This window comes from Heterodontus francisci, chromosome 20 (assembly GCF_036365525.1).
Source record: "Heterodontus francisci isolate sHetFra1 chromosome 20, sHetFra1.hap1, whole genome shotgun sequence".
Classification (NCBI taxonomy): Eukaryota; Metazoa; Chordata; class Chondrichthyes; order Heterodontiformes; family Heterodontidae; genus Heterodontus; species Heterodontus francisci.
The window spans coordinates 47,710,498-47,737,331 of record NC_090390.1 but is presented as its reverse complement, the minus strand read 5'-3'; positions in this window follow the sequence as shown (position 1 = coordinate 47,737,331).

Below are 26,834 nucleotides of genomic sequence, written 5' to 3'. Positions count from 1 at the left end.
TCTCCATTTTTGGGGATAGGCTGTCAACCAATTTTCATTATAAGCCAGCCTCCTGCAGCTCGAGGAACAACATCTCATCTTGCGATTAGGCACTTTACAGCCTTCTGGACTGAACCGTAATCTCTGGCCCCATTTTATTTCTTTTTTTTGCATGTTTCTGTCTTAATCTTGTTTCCTCTTGTTTTGCTTTTGGACGGCAGCTGTTCATCATTTTGCCACTTACACCTCCGCTGGACGCTCTTTTGTCTCTTTGCTTGTCCCATTATTCCTCCCTTTGGCTCTGCTCCACCAACTCTTTTATCATTTAATGTCTCCCGTCTTCTGCTTTATCACAGACTTCTCCTTTGGTTCTTTTCCACATTCCCCCATTTGACCCACTTCTAATGAAGGGTCATTGACCTGAAATCTGGTTAACTGTTTCTCTCTCCACAGATGCTGCTGGACTTGCTGAGTATATCCAGCATTTTCTGTTTTATTTCAGATTTCCAGCATCTGCAGTATTTTGCTTTTGTACAGAGCTTATGACAGAAGTCAAAGACAATAGCTTCAGTCTTGTCAATGTTTAACTGGCGGAAATAGCAGCTCATCCCAGAATGGATGTCAGACAAGCAGCCTTTCAAAACGGAAGCAGTGGAGTGTTCGAGACAGATGATGGAGAAGTAGAGCTGGCTGTTACCAACATATACGTGGAAGCTAATCCGATGCCTTCAGGTGGTGTCGCTAAGGGGTAGTATGCAGATGTGGGAAGTGATAGAGCCAAAGTTAGATCATTAGAAGACTTTGAAGGTAGAGATGTATGGATTGGAAGAGAAGCCATTGCTGGAGTTGCTCTGGCTACAATTGGATACGTAAGAATAGAATAAAGAAAAGGCTGTCCTACTGAGCTGGGCAACAGAGAGAGTTGTTGTAGGAGGATGGTATGAACAACTGTGTCAAAGATTGCAGAGAGGTCAAAGAGCATGAGGAGGGATTGTGCACCATAGACACAACTTTAGAAGATATGATTCATGAATTTAATCAGAACCGTTTCAATGCTGTCGAGGGGTGAAAACCTGATTGGAGACATTCAAACATGGAATTACAATGGAAAACCTTGCTACATCCACATCTTTCAATGGATTCACATGTTAAACAATTATAACATAAATGTGGTCACTTACTGACATCAAGGCTTCTGCTTTGTCATGGGGCAGACATCGTTGATCTCTTGAACTTTGAGAAATACAGCAGTGGTATTGCTGCAAGGAGACAGTGATATTGGCCTGCATCATGCTATTCAATGGGAAAGGAGATGACAGTACCGTACGTGCTGACTGATGATCGGCAGTTTAGCTGATTTGCATTGCTACCAAGAAATAAGCCACAGGCATAACATTTGAGGGAATGGTATCCATTTTTTTGGAATTTGCCTGCTGGTGGGTTTGCTGCTGATGATAAGGCTCTACAACATGCAACCTTCTGACCCACGGGAAGTATAGACAGTTGGGGCTGAATTTTCGCCATGAAGGAGGGAAAGAGGACCCAGATTTGTTTTCAGGTCAGAAACTCGTCTCCGGTGGGAAACTGATTAAAGTTAAGATTTTCATGTGGGGAACCCTGAATTGGTATGGAGACGGGTTTCCTGCCCATTTAGAGTCACTGCGGGGAGGGAACAGAGGTGAGTCAGATGAAGTGTGGGATTGATTTAGACTCCCTATAAGCCATCACTGAGGCTGCTGGATGTCCTAAGGGAAAAATCTGCTGATTATGCCAAAGCCTTCCACAGCACAAAAGGGAAATGGGATGTCATAGGAGAGCTGGGGACCTAGCCCCTCACTTCATTGATGCTTACCTGGATGCAATGTTGGAGGCCATGAAGGAGAGGAGAGAGGTCCTCTTCCCAGAGGGTGGCAGGAGGAGGTCACCTCATCGTGCAGCAGGGGCACTTCTCAGTTCAGTGATATCTCCCTCCAACTCCTCTTCCTTCTCCTCTCCCACCTTCTGCTCCTCCTTCTCTCCTGATGAGCTGTCTCCTTTCAGGGCCTCACTGTCCTCAAGGTCCACACCTCTCTGGAGGACCATGATATGGAGAGCGCAACAGATCACCACAGTGACCAAGACCCTTGGAGGAGACTATTGGAGGGCGTCGCCTAACCAGTTCAGGCACCAGAATTGCATCTTTAAAAGCCCAGTGGCCTACTCAATGGCTGTCCTACTGAGCAGTTGGCATTGGTTGTATTGCTTCTGTGCCTCTGTCTGGGGATCCTGTGGAGGGGACAGTAGCCATGTCTTCAATGGATAGCCCTTGTCTCCTAGGATCCATCCATGGGGTTTAGGGGTTGGAGTGAAGATCTAAGGAAGCCTGGACTGCTGGAGAATGAAGGAGTCATGGCAGCTGCCAGGAAAGCAAACGTACTCCTGGAGGAAGCCCTTGTGTGGTCGTAGACCAATTGGACTTTGAGAGAATGGAAGCCCTTCCTGTTGATGAATCTTACTGGCCGGTCACTGGGTGCCTTGATGGCCACATGGGTGCAATCAATACCCTGCACCTGGGGGAATCCAGCGATGGTGGCAAAACCCAATGCCCTCTGTATCTGCGAGACTGCATCTTTTGTGAAATGAACGTACTGTCCAGCTCTGGTAAAGAGGCCATCAGTGTCAAGAGAGATGCAGTAGTGTGCAGCCGTTTGTGAGATGTCAATAAGGTCTTGGAAGAGGCAGAGTGAAGAAGTTCAAGACTACAGTGACTTTGACAGCCACTGGCAGGTAAAGGCCTGCTCAGGTCTGCAAATGAAACCTGACCCGAGCCCAACAGAACCACATCTGACCCTAGCCCAAACTGGCCCGAGTCCTTTCATTTTTTCTCACGTCCGACCTGACCCGACCCGACCACTGGGATATATTCAACTTTATTGAAGAGGTTGTGTTCTACCTTGGATGGAATCGTTTACTGCAGACTAGTGCGGGGTGTTTCCTGCCTTGATGCCCTGGCTGTCACTGTGTATGACCCGGCCCGACCCGATCCGAGCCCGAATGCCAGACCCAGAAGAGTGACCAGACCTGACCCAAACCCGACACATGTCGTTGGGTCCCATTGGGTTCGGGTCGGGTAGCCATGCTCTACTGGCAGGGCTGTGAGGTGCAAAGTCTTCAGCGACGAGAGAGAGTTGCAGTCTCCTGTGGCACTGGGTCTTGGTCATCTCCAGCTAACTCCATCTTCAGTACTAATTCCTGTGCTACGAGTATGGCCCCCATCGCCTTCCTGCCCCTCTTTCCTTTCCTGTCCTCTCCTGCTGCTCGAGGTTCCACCTTTCCTGTGGAGAGTGTTGCCCCTCATCACTACTGGGCCCAAAATCTGACAGCTGTGCTCCCATTGCCAGCTGCAGTTTTCCTTTTAGATAGGTGGCTGCCCAATTTAACGCACCTATTCAAGAAAGAAGGGAGACAGAAAGCAGGAGAGTTTAGGCCAATTAGCCTAACATCTGTTATTGGGAAAATGCTGGAATCCATTATTAAGGGAGCAGTGGCAGGATATTTAGAAAATCTTAATGCAATCAAGCAGGGTCAACATGGTTTTATGAAGGGGAAATCATGTTTGACAAATTTATTAGAGTTATTTCATGATGTAACAGAGTGAAAAAAAGAGTACCAGTAGATGTCGTGTATTTGGATTTCCAAAAGGCATTCAATAAGGTGCCACATAAAAGGTTACTAGACAAGTTAAGAACACATGGTATTGGGGATAATATATTAGCATGGATAGAGGATTGATTAACTAACAGGAAACAGAGAGTCGGGATAATTGTGGCATTTTCTGGTTGGGAAACTGTTACTTGTGGAGTTCCACAAGGATCAGTGCTGGGGCCTCAACTATTTAAGATCTATATTAATGACTTAGATGAAGGGACTGAGTGTATTGCAGCCAAATTTGTGGACGATACAAAGGTAGGTAGGAAAGCAAGTTGTGAAGAGGACACAAAGAGTCTACAAAGAGATATAGATATGTTAAGTGAGTGGGCAAAAAATTGGCAATGGACTATAATGTGGGAAAATGTGAGGTTGTTCACTTTGGCAGGAAGAATAGAAAAGCAGAATATTATTTAAATGGAGAGATACTGCAGAATGCAGTGACACAGAGGGATCTGGGTGTCCTTGTACATGAATCACAAAAAGTTAGCATGTAGGTACAGGAAGGCAAATGGAATGTTGGCCTTTATTGCAAGGGGGATGGAGTATAGAAGTATGAAAGTCTTGCTATAACTGTACAGGGCATTGGTGCGACCACACCTCAGTACTGTGTACAGTTTTGATCTCTACTGAAGGAGGGATATACTTGCGTTGAAGACAGTCAAAAGAAGGTTCACTAGGTTGATTCCTGGGATGAAGAGGTTGTCTAATGAGGAAAGGTTGAGCAAGTTGGCCCTATACTCATTGGAGTTTAGAAAAATGAGTAGTGATCTTATTGAAATATATAAGGTTCTGAGAGGGCTTGACAGGGTAGATGATGAGAGGATGTTTTCCCTTGTGGGGTTATCTAGAACTAGGGGGCACAGTTTCAAAATAAGGGGCCACCATTTAAGATAGAGATTAAGAAGAACTTCCTCTCTCAGAGGGTTGTTACTCTTTGGAATTCTCTTCCCCAGTGAGCAGTGGAGGCAGGGTCATTGAATATATACAAGGCTGAGTTAGATAGATTTTTGATCTACAAGGGAGTAAACGGCTTGGGAAGCAGGCAGGAAAGTGGAGTTAAGGCCAAAATCAGATCAGCCATGATCTTATAGAATGGCGGAGCAGGCTCGAGCGGTTGAATGGCCTACCCCTGCACCTATTTCTTATGATCTTATCAATTGTCCTTGGCAGCCTTGCCCCCTGCTCCTCTGCCCCCGTGATGCTGGGGGTGACGACCTCATTCAATGCCCAAGCACTGAGTACCCACTCTTGCTGCCACCTGCACAGTGCCAAGGGCACCTCCTTACTAAAGGGTGAATCCCCCTATGCTCTGCTCACCCTCTTATGGGGCTGGGGTGATGCCCTTGGGCAGCCATGGCTGGCTCTTCACTCTGTACCTGCCTCCCTGCAGCAGATCTGTAACAGACCCTTCCTGAAACCTGTGTGCCTCTTTTAAAATTCCACCTTTCAATGTTAACAGGCTTTTAACAAACTTCTAAACTACTTTGATTTGCCTCAATGGGGAGGAGAGCAGGATCCCTGTCCTGCTGTCCCCCTACCCTGGTTAACATTACTGGCACTGGGAATGGCATCCAGAAACGGACATGCTGGCTAGCGCCAGCATTTACGGCTGCCTCGGTTCCTGACTTCAATGGAAGGGCCAGAAAATTCAGCCCTTTGCCTCAGTCGTTGACAGGTAAAGTTGTCAAGGTCTGCACATATGGTCAGAAGTCTGCTGATCTCTGGCAGCCTCCTTTCATCTTGTATCACCTAACACATGAAGTACTTTATTTGAAGCTCTTCAAAAAAGAACTTACATTGGGAGTTAAACAAAAAACCCTTCAAAAAATTTTTAAATAAATATGAAAAATGGAAGTTTCAAAAATACAGAGCAAAATTCTATAATAGTGGCAGTATTATAATAAAATATGTTGAAAACAGCACAAAACTTACCACTTGAAGGAATCTCATGTCCATGGGACTTCCATTGCTTTTATTCCCAATGGACACTGAATAGCAAAAAAGCAGAGCCAGTACAAATATAGCATTGTGGTGCTATGTGCCCTTTTGGAGTATTTTTGCATGAAAATACTACATTGGAGCACAGGAATGCTTTATCAGCCCCATTGTGCTCATAGCAGTTTTACACCATCAGTGCTCAGTTTCATGGCATAACTGGTTCAATCAGGCAGCAGTAAGTATAATGATTGCCATGCAATTGTACTACAAGGGTCTAACAAGTATGAAAGGGATTGCAAGCTCATCATATAAGTTACAAATGCACCAGTTACAGTTTTTATAATTTTTGTTTCATCTAATCAATTGGATAATTATTTAGCTGCTCATTTGGCAATCACGGATCTCTTTTATTGTGACATGACTATTAGTAATGACCTTTATTTGAACTTGTAAATAATCACTTATGAAAGGGGGTAATCACTGGCAGTAACTAAACGGTTATTAACTGCAGTTACAGATGGAATTATTTTAGTAATCATCCCATGCAAAGGAAATGTGTTTGTGACTGAAAGGTAATAACTATTGTTTGCAATAGTTACCTAAATGAGCATTTTTAACTATTGTAAATTGCACATAAGGCACATTGCTCTATTTTCAGATACATTCCTAAGGAAGATGAAAAATGTGAAAATATTTTAACTTTCAAAATGCATTAATGTAACAACTTTTTCTAAGAACTATTTCTATTACAGAAAATAAGAAGGAGGCTTATATTGTGTTGGAATATATGGCTTATTGAAACTTGATGTTATTAAAGGAGGGAAGACTATACATGATTTACAATTTTACAGACAAGTAAGAATGTAAAAGTCTAGATTTTCCTCTTTTGGAGTAATTATGGTGAGAATGACTATTGGTGGGCGACACATTTCAAGACTTTTTGACCTATTTTTCCACAGAAAACATTGGGTTTTTAAGAAAAAGTGTATCAACGCAAGTTAGAAAAACACTGGGATAATGAAGAAAAAAAGGAAAGGAATTGCATTTATGTTGCGCCGTTTATAGCCACAGGATACCCCAAAGTGCTTCACAGCCAATTAATTACTTTTGAAATGCAGTCAGTCTGTGTTGGAATGTACCTTCAAATCACTACAACTTCCTCCAACCCTACAAGCCTCCAAGATAGCTACATTCCTCCAATTCTGGCCTCTTGCGCATCTCTGATTTTCATCACTCCACATTACGAGCTGTGCTATTTGCTGTCTTGGCCCTAATCTCTGAAATTCCTTTCCTAAATCTCGGTGCCTCTTTACCTCTCTCTCCTACTTTAACATGCTCCTTAAAACCTACCTCCTTGAACAAGCTTTAGGTTATTTGTCCTAATATCACCTGATGTGGTTCATGTCATGGACATTTTACTGTGTGAAAGGTACGATATAAGTGCACAATATGTTGTTATGTTGTAGGGAAATGTGGCAGCCAATTTGTCCCACAAACAGGAATGAGGCAAATAACCAGATAATCTGTTTTGGTGATGTTAGTTGAGGGATAAATATTGGTCAGGACAATGTAAAAACTCCTCTGCTCTTCTTTGGAAAGTACCATGGGATCTTTTACGTCAACTTGAGAGGGCAGAGAGGGCCCTGGTTTAACATCTCACCTGAAAGACAGCATCTGTGGCAGTGCAAAACTCAACCAGTACTGCACTGAAGTGCCAGTATACTTTTTGTGCTCATGTATCTGGAATAGGCTAGAACTCACAATCTTCTTACTCAGACGTAAGAACGCTACCACTGAGCCATGGCTGACACCTAGGCAGTTAATGTGCTAATGAGCTAACCTTTGATGTTATTTTCCCCATAGTCTGTAAATAATGATGCTGAATCAGATGATTGCAATTAGAGTTCCTGTTACGATCAGATGAGGTAGGGTCAAAATGGCTCCCCTCTTTTCCCTCTCCTTATTTGACCACAACATGAATACATCTCTTTTGAAAAGGATATACTTACCAATTCAGTGAGCATGTAACTGTTTACAAACTGTGATCATAAAAGGGCCAATTGGACAGGTTTTCTTGAGTTTAACAAAGAAAGAGGTTAGCTTTATTATATTTAAACCAATCTAAGTAAAATAATAAAACACGCTCTGACATTTGAACACACACACACACACACACACACACACACACTCGAAATTCACAGACATACACACAAATAGGTTACAGAGTGGGGAAGGATAGATTGGTCAATTTAGAGTTCAGAGAAATGAAGGAGTATATTGTTTGTGCAGGTTGGTTACATGGCTGGCTTCAGGCTGAATTCAGTGGTCGGCGACTTTCCTTCTATGGTCCTGATGCTTCAGATTTAGGTATGTAAATTGTTGATTTAGCTATTCTCCTGGAGACAGTAGTGTAGGATCAATTTCCTTCAAAGAGTCTCTATCTGCAGCAGGGGCAACCCCAGGGTGGTCATGGTCAGAAAACAGGGTTTGAAGCTTGCAAGGTGAGTAGGAGTGAGAGAGGGAGGAAGGAGGGACTCCACACAGGTCTTCTCTTGTCTGCGTCTAGCTGCTTATCTCTCTACTGCAGAGAAAACAGAAGCTTAAGCACATGTAGGGTGGATCTGTTACATGACCATCACCCAGTGATTCAAATATGATCATTACTAGTGTATTTATCCTTGCAACGTAATTAATTTATGGCTGGGGAATCCCCTTCTCCCAGTTGGGTCCCATTGTTTAAGTGATTAGGTTTGGTCATTCGTCTCCAGCAGTTTAATACCTCAGATGATTGCCTTGCTACCTTCCTAATGGGGACAGGATATGCAGTTCACTTTGATTCCCTAGGTCATTGTCCTTGATGGGGTGTTTGCAGACATGGTGTCGCCATCTCAATAGATTGGAATGTGGAAGGTCTCTCTCTCTTTGGCCTCCTTGTCTCGAGAGACAATGGGTAAGCGCCTGGAGGTGGTCAGTGGTTTGTGAAGCAGCATCTGGAGTGGCTATAAAGGCCAATTCTAGAGTGACAGACTCTTCCACAGGTGCTGCAGATAAAATTGGCTGTCGGGGCTGTTACACAGTTGGCTCTCTCCTTGCACTTCTGTCTTTTTTCCTGCCAACTGCTAAGTCTCTTCAACTCGCCACTCTTTAGCCCCGCCTTTATGGCTGTCCACCAGCTCTGGCGATCACTGGCAACTGACTCCTATGACTTGTGGTCAATGTCACAGGACTTCATGTCGCATTTGCAGATGTCTGTAAAGCGGAGACATGGATGGCCCGTGTGTCTGATACCAGTGACGAGCTTGCTGTACAATGTGTCCTTGGGGATCCTGCCATCTTCCATGTGGCTCACATGGCCAAGCCATCTCAGGCACCGCTGGCACAGTAGGGTGTATATGCTGGGGATGTTGGCCGTCTCGAGGACTTCTGCGTTGGAGATACGGTCCTGCCACCTGATGCCAAGGATTCTCCGGAGGCAGCAAAGATGGAATGAATTGAGCCGTCGCTCTTGGCTGACATACATTGTCCAGGCTTCACTGTTGTAGAGAAAGGTACTGAGGACACAGGGTTGATACACTCAGACTTTTGTGTTCCGTGTCAGTGCACCATTTTCCCACACTCTCTTGGCCAGTCTGGACATAGCAATGGACACCTTTCCCATGCGCTTGTTGATTTCTGCATCGGGAGACAGGTTACTGGTGATAGTTGAGCCTAGGTAGGTGAACTCTTGAACCACTTCCAGAGCGTGGTCATCGATATTGATGGATGGAGCATTTCTGACATTCTGTCCCATGATGTTCGTTTTCTTGAGGCTGATGGTTAGGCCAAATTCATTGCAGGCAGCCGCAATCCTGTCGATGAGTCTCTGCAGACACTCTTCTGTCTGGGATGTTAATGCAGCATCGTCAGCAAAGAGGAGTTCCCTGATGAGGACCTTCCGTACTTTGGTCTTCGCTCTAAGACGAGCAAGGTTGAACAACCTGCCATCTGATCTTGTATGGAGGAAAATTCCTTCTTCTGAAGACTTGAATGCATGTGAGAGCAGCAGGGAAAAGAAGATCCCAAACAGTGTAGGTGCGAGAACACAGCCCTGTTTCATGCCACTCAGGATAGGAAAGGGGTATGATGAGGCACCGCTATGCTGAATTGTGCCTTTCATATTGTCATGGAATGAGGTGATGATACTTACTAGCTTTGGTGGACATCCGATCTTTGTTAGTAGTCTGAAGAGACCACGTCTGCTGATGAAGTCAAAGGCTTTGGTGAGATCAACGAAAGCAGCGTAGAGCATCTGTTGTTCGCGGCATTTCTCCTGTAGCCGGCGAAGGGAGAACAGCATGTCAATGGTGGAGCTCTTTGCTTGGAAGCCACACTGTGCCTCAGGGTAGACACACTCAGCCAGCTTCTGGAGTCTGTTTAAAACAACTCGAGTGAAGACTTTCCCCACTATGCTGAGCAGGTTGCACTCACTGGGGTCACCCTTGTTCTTATAGAGGGTATATATTGGCATCACGCATGTCCTGTGGCACTGCTCCCTCATCCCAGCACAGACATGGTGTCTCCATTTCGATGGATTGGAATGTGGAAGGTACAGTGATGCAAATTGGGGTAGCCATCTTTAGCTACGAGCATCAAGTCACCTTTAGTCTCTGCTTTTAAATTTGATTCGGGTTTCCACATGGTGGATTAAAAAGTATCATTTGACATAAAGCACATGTTTGTGACAGTTCCCCTCTGTACTGTTCCACCATAAGATCAACATAGGTCAGCATTGCAGAATTATTACAAAAAGGTGAAGTTAAGTTTCAGACCACAGCTAACTGTTATTATCAGTGCATGTGTTAGCTCTGTGTCACATTGCAACTGATGGCATAGCATTGTTGGCTCTACCTCTGTTGATTCGGGTACTGAGAAGACAGTTCCTTATGGTTATTGCTGGATAGGTGGCATCTTGGTGGGTGCTGCCAACCACTGACTGCTGATCACCATGGTATGCCAACTATTGTGCAGTATGATATACTGTGATTGGTGTGCTTCTGAAGAATGTCCAAGTTATAGTTAGTGTACCATTTACTATTCTTATTGATGCCAGTAGAGGGTCTGTTGTCACAGAAAACCTACAGCAACACTGATAATCTGTTCAGTAGTATTTTCATCACTGTTTGCAAATGTGGGCATTTGCAAGTAGGCACAAATCATCTCTTGTACAACCTGATCTGCTTGGTGTCCCAGTGTAGATCTACTTCTCCTTCCAAAAATATTAGATGGAATATTTCCATGGAGAAACCTTTTGGTGGCTGCAGTGAAGATACAGGAAAAATAACTTATGTTGAGGAAGAAAACAGTTATGAAATGGTACTTTCATATTACTGTATTCTTTCCATGATCTCCATATACTTACCACCACTTCGCAACCTTGGATGTCTATTTGAAATGAACATTCTTTATATCCGGCATCCTGCATACTAGAACAATAGTTAAAGGTGTGCAGGGCAACCAGCACCCAAATTAGTATTGAAGTGAAACAGCGGGGGTGAATTGGTGTGACACTTCTTGAAGGAGATCTCACACTTCTTGGATTTGATGCCTCATGGAGTATAACTCCAGCGTTAGGGTTTCAATGTGCTTAGGGGTCTGTTGACATGTTAAAACCTACCTGGAGTTAATATAGGTGCTTAGAAAGTGCAGAGCAGAACCAGTAACTGCAGTATAAATGCAGCAAAAGGTGCCCTTTAAAGTATTGATGCTGTTTACAGTGATTTACATGCAGATAAATAGATTGTTAGGAGTTCATTATAACATTGTAACAGGCTCATAAACAGAAGAAACATGATATGGAGCTGTGGGATACAATCTATAACATACAAATAACTGATCTGATTGTATCCCACAATCCTCATCACAAAACTTCCCTGTTTATTAGTTTGTTTCAGTATTGAAGCACATGTAACCACCTTTATACCACATGTCAAGTTAGTAACTAGAATGGGAAAGGTTAGATATAAATTTTACTTTAAGAGAACAAAAGTGTGCAGACAGTGGAGACGTTTCAGTGTTGTCACCATTGGTTTTTCATAATGGTTTAATTTCTTAATCATGATATCATCTTGAAATAGTAAAAATATTTTGAGGAAATGATATCTCCACATGCAATATGAAATATAAGAAAGTATGGAATAAAAATAGGCACTTGCCTCAAGATGTCTGCTCCTTCAACGGAACCATAAATTTTAGGCTCTATTGGAGTTTATTTAAGATGAGCAACCAAAAGTAAAAGTTCCAAGAGAAAATACAAAAAAAAATCTTGACTCTCACAAGAAATCGAGTGAAAAATGCAGCATATTGATTTTACATTGTGGAATCTTGATTCTGTAGATGACATTCTTATGGTTTCAATCAAGCTGAATCATAATGAATACAAGATATCTGTTCTTAGTATAGTTACTAGAAAAAAAATCACTTGTCCCAAATAAAAGTTCATTGACCCCGATGTGATCAGAATTAGATCAACCATGAGTTCACAGATTTGTACATTACCATTTAGCCAATCTGTACGACAGCAGTTTCAATTTTGTTCCTTGGAGTACATGAAGCTAAATCACTCACTTTAGGAACATCCAGCAGTTATACTTTTCCTTGCAAAGGTTAGGTCTCCTTAAACAGTTATTTTTTTATCCCTGCTGACAATGAAAACAGAAAAGAACTTTAAGATTAGGCATAAAGATCTGTTCATTGGTGTATTTGTATTGATGTAGACTGATGCGAGACAGAATATTATACAATAATATGGAAATAGTACTCTAACAAGAGAAGTCACTTTGCGATACGTTGATCTGAATTATTTTGATCTTGCATAACCTTAAACTTAGAACTCCAAAATATTTAGATTGCTTGTTAATGGTGCAGCAGTAAATGAAAAAAATTCCTATGTATTATGTTAACTTTACAGTGTGTTTCAATGAAACCAGCAATCTACAGTGCAGTCATTTTCATTTACTATTTCATGACAACTGACCGTGATGGAGCATTCTGTTACTTCCCACAATGTATCATGTGTCAAGCCACACACACAGACTATTGAATTAATATAGATTAATATACTTTGCTTAATGTTGTGTGCGACATGGTTGTCCTTCAATTATCTACCAGTTACTTGTTAATCAGATATTTGAAGGATAGGGTTTTGTGCCCAGGAACATACACAATGTAAATCAATCAAATGTTCCTCTTGAGGTTTAATACTTCCCTTTTGTGTTTGATTAGAATGAAAAAATATTTCTGGTCTCTATAGTTTATATGTTGGAAACTGTAAGTTATTAATATTAATGTGGCATATCTTTTGATATAATTATATCCATTGTGCAAAGTACTGTATAAATACCTTACTCAAACTGATGCACTCTGCATTTTTATTCTCAAGCCTTTTCATTTCAACATGCTATGATTTTTCTAGAGTTGGAAACATGAGTAATATTTGACTCTGTACATACACTCATTTTTATTATCGAGCTATTTACACCACATTTATCAAATTCAAAGATGATTATTTCTGATGCCTAAATTAGCAGAAGTGACTGTTTTTCAGCAATATTTCTCAATTAATTGGAATTCTGTCCCTATAAATAGGCTTATGCCAATCACAGTGTTCAAGTAATAAATGGTTGGTTTCTATAATATATCCTTATGATTTAAATTTATTATATGTGCAAAGCAATAGACTTGAATGAACTTCAAATTTATTGTAATAAACATGGTCCTTTAAGACACATTTTCTGGTATTTCATCTCATGTTACTTATAAAAATTAATTTTAACTACTTAATTCTTAATTCTAATAATAATTCTTAGGCCCCAAATCAGTAATCCCTATGTTATTACTATGTGTCATGTAATATAAGTCAAGTATGTCGACAGTAGTCTCAGTGGTAGTGAAACCTGTTTAGAGCTGCATTAACATCAGTGATAAATGTGAAGCAAGGAAGACAATTCAAGTAAACATATATTGTAACAGAAAGATGATGAAAAAGAAAACAAATAAAAATATTTACAGCATTGGCATTTGCACATACTCTTGGCTTTATGAATTTTTAAAACAAAATATGCATTTTTTGATATTTTTCATATTAATACTTCTAAGACTTGTACTTTGGTCAATATATTTATAAAGTGAACTTTAACCATAAGACACTATCAACATAGTTGCAATATTTATGTTTCTACAATTTGTTGGTTTCCCATGGCATTGCTCATGGGCACTGGCTAAGAGCAAAGTTGGAATACTAGACATTGTTCTGCATGGCTAGGAACATAAGAAAACTAGGGATGGCTGCTGGGAGGGATTGATGGAGTGGCTGGATCACGAGGGTGCCAGATGAAAACACATCTTGGAGCAAGTCAGTTGTTCTATTTTTAATCAACTGAGGGAAGATATAGAAAGACCCATGCCTCCATTAGGGTCACAATTAAAGATACTATAGGCTTTTGGAAGCAACACTTCTGGTGTGTGGAAAGGTCAGGGAGCCCAAGGACCCAAAGTCTCCCAAATAAGATAATTTGCTATATTATTTACAATCTCACAATGAAAGATGCCGTCATATGCGGTAGCTGCAGCTAGAGACTGAAGAAGAGATATCTGATGTCATTTAACAGGAGACAAAGGGAACAGAAGAGAAAAGCCTGCAGGACCATACAATAACTGGCAGACAAATTCAGAACGTTCTGATTGCAGGTTCCTCCACTCTCCAGAACTACATCTTTCTCTCACCTGACAATAAATGTGAATCATCAGCAAGCACTAATAATCCTCCACTTCAATCAGTGGCACACAGTTCATCTTCTCTCATTACCTCAGCTTCATAAAATTTAACAGTTTACACTCCACAAAATATAATTTATTTCTCCGCACTGCAGTCTGTCTCTGCGCCTAGTTTCTGCGATCATGGTACTTCCCTTTCCAAACTGTACTTGCTGTACTTGCCTACCTAGTCTGGTGCTTCTCAGTGAGATCTCTTTAACAACAGCCTGTGGCCTGTGTAGCATCTGCATCTCCATGAGAAATGCTTGGTATTCAGTAGACTTTTGGTCTCTGTCAGGGGCCTGAACGGTCTGTTTCAAGCTATGGCACTGCTGTTGCTGCGGAGTCAGTCTGGCTCTGCCTGCTTTCTGTCTCCTGAGAAGTAATCAGATTGGTGTGGACATGCTGTCATCGGAAGCAACTGCAACGTCACCCATTGCTACCTCTGGACAGCTCTTCTGGAAGGCTCAATGTCACTGTGCCCCCAAATCAGGGGGTGGTCAGAACAATTACATTACTGAAACCCTATTCATTCAGTCAAACTGATCAGACAACTTGCCCAAGGTGGAATGGTGGGGGTGGGGGGAGGGAGGTTTAGGGGAGAGGGGGTATAGGCATCATATTGCAGTCAAAGAGCTGTTTGGCAGTAGTCTGAATACTCGTGCAAAAAGCAAAGATTTGTAAAATGGCTTTTACTATGAGAGGTTTTGCTGCTATGTTACTAATGGTTCTGAAGATGTCCCTGGCTCCTATGTTGCCTGCATGCTTTATGCCTTACCTGAGCACCCCACAATTGTGGACTGCAGAGTCTTTCACTTTATCTGCCACGTGTCAGAGCTGCTACGCAGATCCACCAATGACTTGAACAGACTCTTGTGCTCAGAAGGCATCCTCCTTTTAAAAGCTGAACCCTGGAAATTTAGCTCATTGGCCTCACTATCTGAGGATGGAAACAATAACACTCTCTGGTAAGGTGCTTTCTGTTCCTTTCTTTTCCATTTCTACTTGTTCCTGCCTACATATGCTCTATGCATTTCCCAGTGTGCTTCTCTCCAACTGATTACCCAAATTCCCCAGGTGGATGGGTTTGTACTGATGCTTGGGAGAGTGAGGTGCCATGATGTGGTACCAAGTCAGATGCTTGAGAGAGAAACAGTGGGATGTTTTCTTTCTTACCCAGGAAACAGAAAGAGTAAAGGAAAATTAGGGCCTCTTACTGGAGACATGCCCAAAGTAAACAGCTGGCATGATGATGCAAAAGACGGTTAGCTGGAACTTCTTTGCTTGTAGGAGGATCAAGGATTGATTTTGTGGAAATATCCTTGTGCTTCAAACCCTGTACTGGAACCTGAACTTCTACTTCTGGCTGCCTCAGGCTATGCCTGACCCTGTATTTGCAGCACCTTCTCTTCAATTGTGAACAGTAGCAGGCCTCCCTCCAGTTGCAGGGAGCTTCCTTTTGTGTGCAGACTTTTGCTACTAAAGAAGGAGCAAGGTTAGAGAATGTGATAATGTAGACAAGCACACAAGAACCACCTGCCCACACACCCCACTGGAATTTTCTTACATCCAAAAAAGACCTGGTGGATCCAGGTTCTGCTCTAAACTCTGGCTCTCCTACGCAGCTATACCACTGCAGCACCTTCCCAGGCTCAGGTATTTTGGGGCTAATACATCTCACTCCAGCTGGAACACCCTGTCAACCATCAAGCTATGTATTTGCAACTGCAAAATTGATGAGATAAAAATTAAATATATAAGGTAAACAAATATATAAAATAAAAGCTATTCATTCATGGTTTTCACAGAATAATGGACAGTTGTGGAATACGTTCGGCAAAGCACCAGTAAGGAATAAAAAATGGAATTTGTCTATGATCAGTGGCCCTGATGTTATTCAACAATAACAACAGCTTGCATTTATATAGTACCTTTAATGTAGTAAAATATCCAAAGGCACTTCACAGGAGCGTTATCAGACAAAATTTGACACCAAAATACGTAAGGAGATATTAGGACAGGAGGATAGAGAGGTAGAGATGCGAAGAAGTTTAGGGAGGGAGTTCCAAAAATTAGGACATGGGCAGCTGAAGGCATGGCTGCCAATAGTGGAGCAATGAAATTTGGGGACATATAAGAAGCCAGAATTAGCGGATGACAAAGATCTCAGAGGGCTGTAAGACTGGAGGAGGCTACAGAGATAGGGAGGGGGAGGCCACCGAAGGATTTTAATGCACAAATTAGAATTTTAAATGTGTTGCATTGCTGGATTGCTGCATGGCATAAGCACCCCTATTATAAAAGAGTACATCCTTCCATTTACCAAATGCAAGGGCATGAAAGTAGCATTAGTTACTTCGTTGTTTTGGTCCATCTCCCACAATAGGTTTTTTTCAGTATTGTCTCACTCCGAGACTATCAGGTGGCCAGCTGGTGGACTCTTACTGGCTGCCCAAAGTTTGCTTCGGGTAAAAATCAATTCCTCTTTCCTGAAGCCTGGGCAATTATTGCAGCATACCATACAGTAGCTAACAAAGTTAGGATAATGAGAAACATTTTGACTGGTCACATAATGCTATATAAATTGGAAAAGGAGAATCAGCTCATGGCAGAGGTAGAATCTTCTTTTCCAACAACACCTCAGGAAGTAGATTCACTCCCAGCAATACCCAAAGACCTGTGTTTCAAAACAATGTAACATTTGCCTGGGTATGTCACAGGAAATCTGTCTTTGCCACCCCTGCCTCATTGCAGAGACAATGACTGAACTGTGCCATCTGCTGTACCGTGACTTAAAGGCAATCTCTAGGATTGGAAGGCTCTTCACATAACTGTCAAGGTCACAACTGCATTAAACTTCTATGCCACAGGAACCTTTCAGGTCACCACAGGGGACATCTGCCAGATAAGCTAGTCTGCAGTCATATCTACATAAAACAAATGACTGCTGCCATATTTGCCAGAGGAAACATCTTTATCACTTTCCCAGGGAATAGAACACATTGCTTGTTTGACATCAAGTCCTGGATGGGTCATAACCTCCTACAGCTCAACACCAGGAAAAGCAGAATTTCCCTTGGCCGCTGGAGACGATTCAGAGGCAAGCGGGGTGGGAAAGTCCTAGAAATTGACATCAGGTTAGGATCCCGAGGAGATCCTGCCCTCTTCTGGCTTTCCCTGGAATGGGATTGAAGGAGAGCAGGGAACTCCCTTGTATCTGTCGGGTAAGTAAGAAGTGATTGAGGTTGTTAAGAAGCCAATTATGAGCTGTTCTTGCCCTGAATCCTGGATTTCCCAGCCATGAAATCTGTTTCCCAACCTGTCAGCAACTCGCCAGGGTTACTGAGGTGAGTGCACAGAGGGAAAAGATTCTTCAGTGAAACTGACAAGCTGTGAAGGCTTTGATCAGTTACACTGAAGAGCTCCAGCCATGGCCATTGAGAGGCTGCTGTTCAAAGCACTTTGTCTGTCAGAGTGCTATCATTGCTTGACAGGTGATTGCCAACTTCTTGGAAGGCTGTCTCGCACTTCATTCACCTTCAGCTGCATTTCCCTGCTGCCAGCCTTCACCACGGCATGGGAGCAGCTTATGCAGCTGCACCTTCCACCTCTGATGAGGGCAAGCACAGAGGCCACACCACCACCAACTGCTCCAGCAGCAGCAGCAGGAGCAACATCAGCAGCAGCATCAGCTACCTTCTCCTCAACTGCATGCTCTTCCACAGGGCAGATGGGATAGACACCGAGGTCCAACTGGAAGGAAACGAGATGCCCGACACAGGGTCTACAGGCAGAGAATCATCTCTCTCCCTATGTCTGAGCACCAGTGCCTCAGGAGGCTCAGGCTCTCATAGCAGGTCGCTACTGACACCTGCAGCCTCCTGGAACACGAAGTCCTTCCCAGTGGAGCAGGTGGGCATGCATTGGCAATGACCAATAATGTGCCTGTCATTGGAAGGCCACCCCCCTACTCCTCCCACTCCCCCCACCAATTCAACTGTGCCCCCACCCCCACCCCTCCCACCCCACTGGGTCTGTGCCTCTTGCCAAGTTGTGTGCCCTCTTCTCCTGTAAGGAGAGAAAGCAGGGAGATTCTGAGTGGTCATAATGGATTGTGTGGAAAGGTGGGAAGGGTAATTGTGGGGCATGGTTATGAGAGAGAAATAGGCTGTGAGTGTGAGCGTTGGCTGCTTAGATGGGGATATGAGGTGCCTGGACAGAGAGGAATGAGTGGGAGCTGCAAGGTGTGTTGACCTGAAACATGCTATGCAGGCAAGTCAGAGTGTGGGGCTTGGCTCTCGGAAGAATCATGCCACTCACCTGCCACGCTCTCCTGCAGTCCTAGATCCTCTTGCTGCACTGACTCCAGGTTAGAGGGAGCATACCCCTGCTGCTGACTTCCTCAGCCACTTCCATCCACGCCTGCTCGGTTGAAGAGGTTGTCCTATTCTTCCTGTCCTTGGGAAAGCTCACCTCACTGCAGCCCCTCGGATCCTACAGCAGAGCCTCCAGGTAAGAGTAAGGGACCCTGGGGGCAGCCTTCAAGGTCTCCTCTCCATTTCTCTGGTTGGTGCAGCCTCAAAAATCTAAGTGCTGGTGAGCTAATCTGACCCATGCCGTGCTCCCTCTAATTAGAAATTCTCCTTTGACAGAATGGACACGCCATCCCGCCTTCCCTCCCTAATTGCTCCGGGAGCCCGGAGGTGGGATGACAATTGGTTTGTTCTCGTAAAGAGCAACTGCCAGGCGCACAATTCAGAGAGTCGGGTTCCAGAACTGAAAATGGTCCCACTGTTCTGGCAGGGACCAAGGTGATAAGATTCCATCCAACATCTTCAGTCTGTGTCACAACCTCCACTCACTTGCTACTAATTTCATGCCCTCTCCAGTCACTTTCTCTTTCAAGCCAGATGCATATAGTTTGTATTCTTGACATCCTGTTCGATCCTGAGCTGCACTTGAAGCCCCATATCCTATCCTTTACCAAGCTTGCTTATTTCTTTCACTGCCTGCCTCAACCGAAACCCTTATACATATCTTTGGCAACTGAAGACACAACTACTTCAATATCTCTCCTTGTTGGCCTTCAATCCTTTACCTTCAATGCACTTTAACCTGTCCAAATCTCCGCTATATATATATTCTGTCCTGCACTAAATCCCACTTGTCCATTAGCCTGTTCTTGTTGACCTACTCTACCTGTCCAGTCCCCAGCATATGAAATTCAAAATCCTCATCCACATCTGAGAATCGCTTGATGGCCAATCCTACCTCTGCAATTTTCTCCAGCCCTAGATCCCCTCCTGAATGCTCTATTCCTCTGACTCCAGGCTTCTGTGCATTCTCCCTCTCTTCACGTACCATTGATAACAGAGTCTTTAGTGACCTCAGTCCTACTCTCTGGAACTCCTCATATAAAATCTCCTCAACTCTCCACCAACCTCTCCATTTTTAAACTCCTCCTTAAAATACATCTCTTCAACCAACCTTACGGTTGCCCCTCCTAATCTCTGCATTCCTGTTTTGGCATCCACTTTCTTCCACCTGTTGTGGAGTGCCTTAGGACACTTCTTTACCATAAAGCTACTATATAAATTCAAGTTTTTGTTACTGACCATTAACTAGGGAGTACTCATAATGTGCCATTGTGTGGCAGTCCATAGTGTGGGCATTAGTTGAATGAATGAATGAATGAATGAATGAATGAATGAATGAATGCCTGTTGGGAGACCAGGGCTACGCTTTGCAGCCATGTTTGATGACCCCAACTAGAAACCACACACAGCAGCAGGCAAAAATACAACAAGGCTCATGCCACCAACTGAGCTATTATCAAATAAGGACATTTAAACAATCCTGTTCTTTCAACCACACAGGTAGATACTGCTCTACAGACCAATCAAATGTTTTTGTTGTCTGCTGGATGTTACACATTTTTGCTATTCAACAAGCAGCAGGACAATGAAAAGAGTCATGGGGCTGCAGGCCTATAAAAAGAAGAAGAGGAAGAAGAGAAGGGCAACTTAGTTCAAGTCAGTGCACAGCAGGGAATTTGTTATCTAACTCTGTGAAATGCAGGTAAGGCAAGTAATGGATAAATCCAACTTAGTTCTTGCTATGCCACCCTATACATTGTGCCTCCCAAGAACATGCTGCACATTGCACCCATCTTTCTGCTCTCTCCCAGCATTCGTACCTTTCATGAGTCCACTAAACAAATACTACCCATATGAAGTTGAACTAAAAAGCTCAATATTTTTTCTTGCCATTTACAAGGATCATAGCAAATGAGCAATACTAATGTCACTATGCCTCCAAACCTATCCCCACCAATCCCTTCCAGTTTATTGGGAGGGAAGGGCTAGGGCAATCTCCTTGTACAGTATCAGCTGCTGATTCCCCCTGTCCTGTTACTTTTCCTATGATTGTGCACAGGATCCAACCAGGTGCCAGAAGAGATATCTGCAGAAGCCACTCACATAGAGCACCTCAGAAAAGCAATAAATCCAAATTTTATCCTACTTAACAGTGTATGGTACAGGCGTGTTGTGTGAGAGTGTGTTTACCTTACTGCTTCCTCTTTGTTTTCTATTTCTTAACTGTATGCTCGTTCTATGTGTTTCTCTGTTGGGAGGAGATTATGATGAGCTGAATTTTACCAGGCCCACGATGTTGGGCTCCATGGCCGGGGTAGATGCCACCAAGTCCAACGCTGGGAGGGCCCAGCCCGTGGTAGCCTGTTGGGCAATGGAACCTGGATATAAATACTTAAATTAATGAGATGAATTAATTTAAATTAACTTACCTTGAATCTTCTGGACCTGCCTGCGATCTTTGGCAAGGCAGCCGGCACCCCCGTGCCTTCAATTCCCCATCTGGGGAAAGTAGGCGTGACACTAGTGGGGAGGGGGATGAGCTAAGATTTTTACTGTAGTTGGGTGGACAGGGTCAAATAAGCATCATCAGTGTAGGGGATGGTGGGAAGGGGTACACTTTAAACTTTGTGCAGTCTGCGGCTGGGGTGGGGGGGGGGGGGTGGGTGGAGGTCAGAATTCAAAGATGTGTTTTGGGGGGTAAAGGGCAAAAACTTACTGTAATTTTTATTTGGGGGGGATGGTTGAAAAGAGGCGTTAGAATTTTACTTTGTAAATTTTGAGGGAGTTCATTTTAAAAATTCAAATGTGCTAACAGTTCTGGCACCGGACAGCCCACCCCCTCCAAATGATGGGGGGCGGTGGGCCACCCCGGCCATTTAAATGAGCCACTGCCCAGGGGATCGCGGCGGCTCTAAGGTGTGCAGCCCGGCCGCTGAGAACAATGGCGGGCTCTTAAAATTCAGCCCAATGTGTTGGAGGCTGTGTGCCAATGACTGCCTTTAGAGGTGGAGGTGATCCGATACCTCCTTAAGTTGTCAGCGATTACAAGCACCATGAGTATTGCTTCAATGGCTGCCTGCATCTGCTTACTTTCTGTCATGTCTAGAGTCATTTGAGTGAGAACAATGGTGACCCTGATGTGCCTTTACCCGAGGAGACATTTCCATCATCCGTGCTAGTCTCCTGTATCTGGGCACATCCTCAGCATGTTGTGAGATCTGCGTGGGAGCAGATTGTTGGACTGTAATAAAGCTTGTGAAACTCTGCATTATGGCTGTCTTTATCTGATTCTTCAACATAATAAATCTAGATCAAACACACTGCTGTAGATTAGAGTCAAAAGCATGTGGAGCCTCAGTCAGTGCATTAGTTATGGGACTTCCACCGGAGCTTAGAGCTTTGGCCAAGGGAGGCTTTGCTGCAGAAGAAACAAGAATGGCCACATTCCCCCACATGATCTGCATCTTTTATTCAGCGCTGCACAGGTGTGTTTTCTGGATTCTCCATGTATACATCCAAGCTGTGCAACCTGCTATGTACTCTCTCAGGTGACTGGCTGAACTGCTGGTGGTGAACTACAAAATTGCATTTGCAGCCAGATGCTATGAGATCCAAAGCCTTGAGATCAGCAGCAAAAGGAGCCTTCGAGCATGCTGTCTAGCTAGTAGTGTGCTGTCCTTCTAATTCTACCTGCACTTGTTCCTCTTGTTTCTGCTCCGTGCTTCACTATTTTCCCCTTCCTGTACCTCACTAACTGACCCCACAAAGTGGATGTATTTGTACTGGTGCTTGCCAATATCAGAGTGGGTGACACAGCATGCTGTGAGTAGCTTGATTATGGCCAGGCATTTGGCTTTGTCACCTCCTCCTTGAGGGCATCTAGAGTAGAAGAAGAAGAAGAACCTACTTCAGAAGACACCCCTTGAAGCAGAGTTTACATGGCAAGATATTTTAGTACGTTATGCTGCAGTGCTTTAGTGCATGCCCACATGTTAGGGAATAAAGAAATGATTAAGCAAATGAAGAATGAAAACCAAAGAATGATACTAGCTATAAGCTTGGGATTGACCTGTGAAATCCGTCCCTCCACTGGCTCTATGACCTCTTTACTAGAATCCTCAGGACTCTTCCCTTGGAAGGAATCAATGGTCTTAGATGAGTTGAAACCCCGCTAGTCTTTATACGTTGCTACTTGTTTTGTGTAGACTTCATCTGCAAACATAGAAAAGGAATATATGTTGGAATAAGGAATATGAGAGAAGATGCGTGTTATTTAAATACCCTATCCTTCTTTGAAAAAGTAGATGGGATCATTTAAGTTCAATCGAACAGGCAAACCGAACCTCAGTTTAAATTTTCATCTGAAAGACAGCATCCCCAACAATATAGCACTCTCTCAGTATTGCACTGGCATGTGAACCTGGATTTATGTTCTCAAGTCCTGGAAAGGAAAATCTGGCAGACTGTATGATGGGCAAACAATTCGCTACCATCTGTTTTGCATCCTGCTGAAGATGAGTTTTCCCCTAATGAAAAGTGGTACCGCCCAATTGTAAGAACATGTTTCAAATTTAGGTTAAATGAAATTCTATCTGTTGGTATCTATGCACCATGTTGAAAGATGAAGTTCAAGCCCTAGATCTAATTCTCTCTCCTTGTCCCACATTAAATGTGCTGTAAAGTTAATTATAGCTATAAGTACAGGTTGCTGCAAATAATTGATCCGAATAAACAAGAGCAATGGCATAAAAGCATGATGCAAGTTCATTTTCTTAGAATGAGTTTATGCAAGGGTTGGGGGTTGGGAGGGCGGATGTGGTGGTTGTGAGGAGAAGGGATGTCCACATTCCTATTAAGAAACCAGGTGCTCAGCCTTTCACATGGGCACTCGGCACTGTGTTTCACCAGCTCATTTTTAACTCAGAGGCACATTTTTCTTTCTCATAGTCACACACAACCAGGGCAAGGGTGTCAGCTAGGTGTGGTTAAAATAATTACTTTTATTCAGTCACATAGATAATTTCATTAAAATCAGGCCAATGCTGCAAGCTAGAATATCATATTAGCAGACTATCATATTGAGTAAAAGCATTTCCTCAAGAAAGCAAAATTGCAGATATAATATCAAATAATTTATTGATCTGATCATATTGCATACATTAAACACAGAACTTTTACAACTCAGTATTTTCATTTTTAAAAACAGCTTTAAACATGAATGTTTTGCTTCACATTATCATGATTAGAGGTGCAAAATACAATATGTGAGCAAAAATAAGCTAGATTATATTTCTTTTCAAAAGTTTTCTGAGAGACTGGTTACCGAGAATTCCGATGTGCAGACAGTCCCATTCATTTTACCTCTGTGGGCTGAATTTAGTCAGGCTGGTGGAGGCTCCAACCATGGGCCCAAAAGCTGGGGTCAACCCTGCCTTGGTCATTTATGGTACTCCAGGCCACATTTTTGACCCATCAAGAGACTAATTAGATGCCGTCTGGGCTCCCATCCCTTTAAAGGACAGGAGCATGCCTTCAAGAGTTGCTAGCCAATTGGCGGGCCAGCAGCCCTTCAGTCTCTGCAGCCCCACCAGGTGAGATGGCTAGTGCTAGGACTGCAACCAGCTGAGAGGATGCAGTGATGGATGCCGCCCTCGCAATGAGGTGAGTGGAGTCTGGGGTCGCTGGGGGCAGTCAGGCTGGCTCTGGCGACGGGGTTTGGGTGTTGGTGCGGGCAGGGTGGGTGCTGCTGCAGGGGCAGCAATTGGTGCTAGTGGAGACCCTCTATAGGCCACAGTGTGTCTGATTAGGAGGCACCCTCCCGACTGAGCCTGCATGGAGGCTGCCAACGGCGGTGGAAAGACCGTAATTTGCCTCTTTAGGGGCTCAATTGGCCTCTGAGTGGGAGGGACGTCCTCCACCTTCCCCGCCATTGGTATAATGCCGTGGTGGCAGGAAGGTGACAGCCACTCCAACCCCCCTGCCTTTCCTTGTCATTTTATAGAGCCCCTGCCTCCCAGCCTGTCCCTAGAGGGCTGGTAAAATCCAGACCTATGTTTTTACTGTGAAGATAACATTTTAAATTAATCTGCATTTTACTGAATATCTCTGCAACAGGACTTAGTGTCACTAAAAGATTCTTCATAAATGTTTAAGTTCAGGACCTTAATCATTTATCCAAACTTGGAAATTGGGACAGGCCTTCCGGAATGTTATATATTTATATTCACCTCATTTCTCCTGCACGTCTTTAAGCCTTTAAAAGTTCTATAAAAGAAATATAGCTGTGCTAAGCACTTAGAACATGCCTTAGATTCTAAGTGATTGAACAGCTATGGGCGGGCTCTTAGTGGTAGGCCAGAACATTGGGAAAATTTTAGAAATCAGCAAAGGATAACTAAAAAATAATAAAGAGGGAGAAATTAGAATATGAGAGTAAACTATCAAGAAATATAAAAACAGGCATTAAGAGCTTCTACAAGTATATAAAAAGGAAAAAGTAGCTAAAGTAAACATCGGCCACTTAGCGGATGAGACTGGGGAATTAATAATGGGAAACAAGGGAATAGCAGAGGCTCTGAACAAGTATTTTGTATCTGTCTTCACAGAAGAAGACACAAAAAATATCCAAAGAATAATAGAAAATCAAGGGGCAAAAGGGAGGGAGGAACTTAAAACAATCACTATCACTAGAAAAAAGTACTAGGAAAACTAATGGGACTAAAGGCTGACAACATCCCTAGGCCTGATGGCTTGCAACCTAGGGTCTTAAAAGAAGTAGTGTAGATACAGTGGATGCATTGGTTGTTATCTTCCAAAATTCCCTAGATTCTGGAAAGGTCCCAGTGGATTGGAAAACCACAAATGTAACATTTCTATTCACAAAGGAAACTATAGGCCAGTTATTCTAACATTTGTCATTGTGAAAATGCTAGAATCCATTATTAAGGAATTAGTAACAGGACATTTAGAAAGTCATAATACAATCAGAGTCAACATGGTTTTGTGAGAGGAAAATCATATTTGACAAATGTATTTGAGTTCTTTGAGGATGTAACAAGCAGGGTGGATAAAGGAGAACCAATAGATGTAGTGTATTTGGATTTCCATAAGGCATCCGATAAGGCACATAAAAGGTTACTGTACAAGATAACAGCTCATGGTGTTGGGGGTAATATATTAGCATGGTTAGAGGATTGGCTAACTAACAGGAAACAGAGAGTCAGGATAAATGGGATAGTTTCAGGTTGACAAACTGTAACTAATGGGGTGCCACAAAGATCAGTGCTGGGGCCTTATCTATTTACAATCTATATTAATGACTTGGATGAAGGCACCAAGTGTATTGTAGCCAAATTTGTGGATGATACAAATATAGGTAGTAAAGTAAGTAGTGAGGAGGACACAAAGTGTCTGTAAAGGGATATAGATAGGTTGAGTGAGTGGGCAAAAATTTGGCAGATGGAGTATAATGTGGGAAAATGTGAGGTTGTCCACTTTGGTGGGAAGAATAGAAAAGCAGAATATTATTTAAACGGAGAGAGACTGTAGAATGCTGCGGTACAGAGGGATCTGGGTGTTCTTGTCCATGAATCACAAAATGTTAGCGTGCAGGTACAGCAAATAATTAGGAAGGCAAATGGAATGTTGGCCTTTATTGCAAGGGGGATGGAGTATAAAAGTAGGGAAGTCTTGCTATAACTGTGCAGGGCATTAGTGAGATCACACCTAGAGTACTGTGTACAGCTTTGGTCTCCTGATTTAAGGAGGGATATATTTGCATTGGAGGCAGTTGAGAGAAGGTTCACTAGGTTGATTCCTGGGATGAAGGGGTTGGCTTATGAGAAAAGATTTAGCAGTTTGGTCCTATATTAATTGGAGTTTAGAAGAAGGGAAGTGATCTTATTGAAATATATAAGATTCTGAAGGGGCTTGACAGGTTTGATGCTGAGAAGATGTTTCCCCTTGTGGGAGAATCTAGAACTAGAGGGCACAGTTTCAAAATAAGAGGTCTCCCATTTAAGGCAGAGAAGAGGAGGAATTTCTTCTCTCAGAGAATCATTA